The following is a 4,497-nucleotide window of genomic DNA, read 5'->3' as shown; positions in this document are numbered from 1 at the left end:
TCAGCTATGGATCTATCAAGCAGCCAGGGAATGGCCTTTGCTAGCCCGTGGGATCCACTTCCCATGTCCCTAGGGGCCAGGGCTGAAGAGCAGGGGAAGGCTCGGGAAGGGGGTGGGGAGGGCTAATTCCACCCAGCACAGCGTGCGGCAGCTGAAGCTTGATGGGAGAGCAGGGCTGGTGAGACTTGAGGGAGGATCCAGGCCCTGTATTCAGTCAGAGTCACTGCTGGAAGAGGAGGAAGAGGAGGAGTGCTTGCCATGCTTGTGGTGTTTGTGTGCCTTTTTATGACCTTTCTTCATTTTCTTCCGCATCTTCTTGTCCATCACCATCCCTGGGACCACCATGCCAGGGCTCAAAGGGTTCACATGAGGCATGCCAGGGGCAGGTGGGGGACATGGAGGAGGATGGGGCCCTGTGGGTGGGTATCCTAGACAAGGCTGCGGTGGGGGCACAGGATAACCAGGCCCACATGGAGGGAAAGCTGGATTTCCTGGGGGAGCTCCTGGGGGAGGCGGACAGGGGCTAGGAGGAAAGGGGATGTGGTGGACACACAGGATAGGAACCTCCTGGGCACCCAGGATTCAGTGGATATGGGTTTGGCCCTTGATGCCCGGCATTGGGATTCTACATGTTCAGGTAGTTCCCCAAGTCTTTCTACCTCTGAACAGGTTCAATCCATCCTTCTCTGCAGTCTCAGCTCACTTCCTGCTTACCCGCATCTCATAGTTCTGCCGCCCGCCCCGCCCCGCTCCGTTAGCGCCATATATAGGAACTTAAAATCTCAGTCACAAGTCGGCAAAACCGTTTGAGTGAAAGTAAAGATAGACTTTCAGATCTTCACGATGCAATCTCAGCTAGTAAAAAAGGTAAGAAAAGATCTCTTAAAAACAAGTAGGATGCAGGAAAAGTTATTCATCACCTGCAAGACAATACAAAGATGAACAATGTGAGACTAAAAGGCATCAATGAGAGAGAAGGAGTCAATACAAATGACAAAAAAAAAAAAAGCATATAGGCAAAAGTAATAGCAGAAAATTTAGCAAATATGAGGAAACAATCTACTATTCAGGTAAGCAAAGCATACAGAACGCCAAACAACATCAACCCAAATAAAAAGACACCGAGACATATAATAGTCAAGATCCCAGAAATCCAGCACAAGAACAATATACTGAAAACTGCTACAGAAAATAAATGGATCACATGTAAAGGAAAACCCATCAGACTAGTGGCAGACTTCTCTTCACAAACAATGAAGGCAAGAAAAGCATGGAGCAGAGTACAAGTCCTCTATGAAAACAAATTCCAGCCCAGACTATGACACCTTGCAAAACTCTCTTTCAAGTTTGAAGGAGAAGTGAAATAATTCCATGACAAAGAACAAATAAAGAATTTCATGATGACAAAGACAAGCCTACACAGATGACTAAAAGATGTTCTAGAGAGGGACCAAAATGATAAGAACTCCACAAACCAGAACAGAAGAAACCCACTAAATATGACAAACAATTAAACACAGGACAAAAAGGAGAAACAATAGCAGGTAAATAACATGTCTATCATAAGTCAAGGCATCTCAATTATAACCATCAATGTAAGTGGACTAAATTCACCAATTAAAAGAAACAGATTGGCCCAGTGGATTAGGAAACAAAATCCAACAATATGCTATATATAAGGAATGCATTGAACTCATAAAGAAATTTATAGGCTGAAAGTCAAAGGATGAAAAACAATGCTACATGCCCCAGCACCTAAGAAAAAAACAGGGGCATGAATCATGTTCTCAGACAGTCTCAACTTCAAACCAAGAATGATCAAATGAAATAAATAATGTCACTATATACTGGTTAGGGGAAAAATCCCAGAGGAAGAGGTAACACTCATAAGTATGGATGCATCAAACATGGGAGCACCCAACTATAAAAGACAAATTTTAATGGACATGGTAAGTCTAATATCCAATACCACAATCTTAACAGGAGACTTTAACACTCCCTTATCCCAAAAAGATAGATCTACCAGACAAAAAATCAGCAAAGAAAGAAAAGAACTGAACCAGAGATTGGAACAAATTGACTTAGTGGACATGTACAGAGTGTTCCAACCAAAAACAGTTGAATACATGTTTTTTTCAGCTGCACATGTGTCATTTTCTAAAATAGACCACATACTAGTCCATAGATCATGCTTGAGTACATATAAAAAAACAGAAATTACCCATGCATATTATCTGACCACAGTGAAAAGAAACTGAAAAAAATGAAAGAATAAACCACAAAAATTCAATTAATATATGGAAATTAAACAACATGCTACTCAGCAACCAATGCTTCACAGATAAAATTCAATTTCACAATATCTACAGTTCAATGAAAATTCAAGCAAAACTTATTGGAACTTATGGAATGTGATGAAAGCAGTTCTCAGTGGGAAATGTATGGCTGTGAATTCACTCATTAGGAAAATAGAACAGGAACAAATAAATATCTTAATGTTGCACCTACAACATCTAGAAAAGGAAGAGCAAATCAAACCCAGAGCCCAAGAACAAAAAGTCATAAAGATTAGAGCAGAAATTAATTCAGTTGACACAAAGAAAATAGTTCAAAGAATTAACGAATCAAAAAGCTGGTTCTTTGAAAGATTAAATAAAAGTGATAAGGTCATATTTAACCTCATCAAAAAAGGAAAGCAAAAATTCAAATACAAGGGATGAGGAAGGAAAAGGTTGTAATTACCACAGACCCAGTGAAAATTCAGAAGATTATCAATAGCTACTTTGAGAATCTTTACACTCACACAATACTAGACACAGAAGAAATGGACAGATTCCTAGAAAGGTACAAATTACTAAAACTGAATCAAGAAGATATAACAACTCTCAATAACTCAGTAACCACCAATGAAATATGAAATGTAATAATAAAAATAAAAGCACCAAGAAAGAAAAGTCCAGGTCCTGATGGATTCACAGCTGAAGTCTACAAGAAATTTACAAAAGATATAATCCGTATACTTCTCAAACTCTTCATTGAAATTAAAAAGGAAGCAATCCTCCCAAAATCATTCCTGGAGGCCAGTATTATGCTAATACCAAAACCAGGGAAAGATGCAATGAAAAAAGAGAACTACAGGCCTATCTCCCTCATGAACACAGAAGTAAAACTCCTCAATAAAATCCTAGCAAATAGACTACAGCAAACCATAAAGAACATTATACACCATGACCATGTAGGATACTTCCCAGGGATGTAAAGATGGTTCAATATATGCACTATACATGCAATACACTATATCAATAGAGCCAAATCTAAAAATCACATGATCATCTCAATTGATGCAGAACAGGCTTTTGACAAAGTTCAACACTCATTCATATTCAAAGTCCTACAGAAAATTGGAACAGATGGCCTCTACTTCAATCTGATAAAAACCATCTATGAAAACCCAACAGCTAAAATAATACTAAATGGGGAGAAACTGAAATCTTTTACTCTCTGACCTGGTACAAGACAAGGATGTCCTCTTTCACCATTCCTATAGTTCTAGAATCTTTAGGTAGTGCCATTAGACAAGAGAGAGAAATCAAAGGCATAAGAATAGGTAAAGAAGTTAAATTATCATTGTTTGCAGATGACATAATACTTTACTTGGAAGACCCAAGAAACTCCACCAAGAAGCTAATAGACATGATACAGAAATTCAGTAGCATAGCAATATGCGAAGTTAATATACAAAAGTCAAAAGCATCCCTCTACACAGATAACAAACACACTGAGAGGGAAATTAGAGAAACAGTATCTTGTACAACAGTATGGTGGAAAGTGAAATACCTTGGAATTAATCTAACTAAAGAAGTCAAAGATCTTTTCAAGGAAAATTATAGTACTCAGAAAAAAAGAGATCGCAGAGGATTTCAGAAAATGGAAATATATTCCCTGCTCCTGATAGGAAGGACCAACATTGTGAAGATGAGGGCCATACTCCCAAAATTGCTGTAAACATTCAATGCAATCCCTATCAAACTACCACCAACATACCTCATAGAGCTAGAGAAATCATTCCTAAAATTTATTTGGAACCAGAAGAGACCTAGAATGGTAAAGGCAATCCTGGGCAACAAAAACAAGGCGGGAGGCATCACACTTCCTGACTTGAAATTATACTGCAAAGCTACTGTGATAAAATCAGCATAGTATTGGCAACAAAATAGACCTGAGGATCAATGGAAATTCATCAAACCTTCAACAAAGAGGCCAAACATGCACACTGTAAGAAATATAGCCTCTTTAACAAATGATGCTGGAAAAACTCTACATGCAGAAAACTAAAACTTGACCCAGGTCTATCACCATGCACTAAGTTAAAGTCAAAATGGTTTAAAAATCTAAACATTAAAACAGAAACACTGAATCTTATGGAAGAGAAAGTAGGAGGAACTCTTAACACATGGTGGTAGGCAAAGTGTTCATGAACAAAAATCAAATCGCATG

The 4,497-nt window shown here is 38.6% G+C and overlaps 1 pseudogene; it reads right to left on the bottom strand.

The window, feature by feature from the left end:
* Positions 1-210: 210 nt before the first annotated feature.
* On the bottom strand, positions 211-631 carry LOC101588604 (annotated as a pseudogene).
* Positions 632-4,497: the final 3,866 nt, after the last annotated feature.

Source organism: Octodon degus, unplaced genomic scaffold (genome assembly GCF_000260255.1).
Source record: "Octodon degus isolate 3935 unplaced genomic scaffold, OctDeg1.0 scaffold00049, whole genome shotgun sequence".
Taxonomy (NCBI): Eukaryota; Metazoa; Chordata; class Mammalia; order Rodentia; family Octodontidae; genus Octodon; species Octodon degus.
The sequence above is the reverse complement of the archived record's forward strand: the minus strand, read 5'-3'. Positions and strand labels throughout refer to the sequence as shown.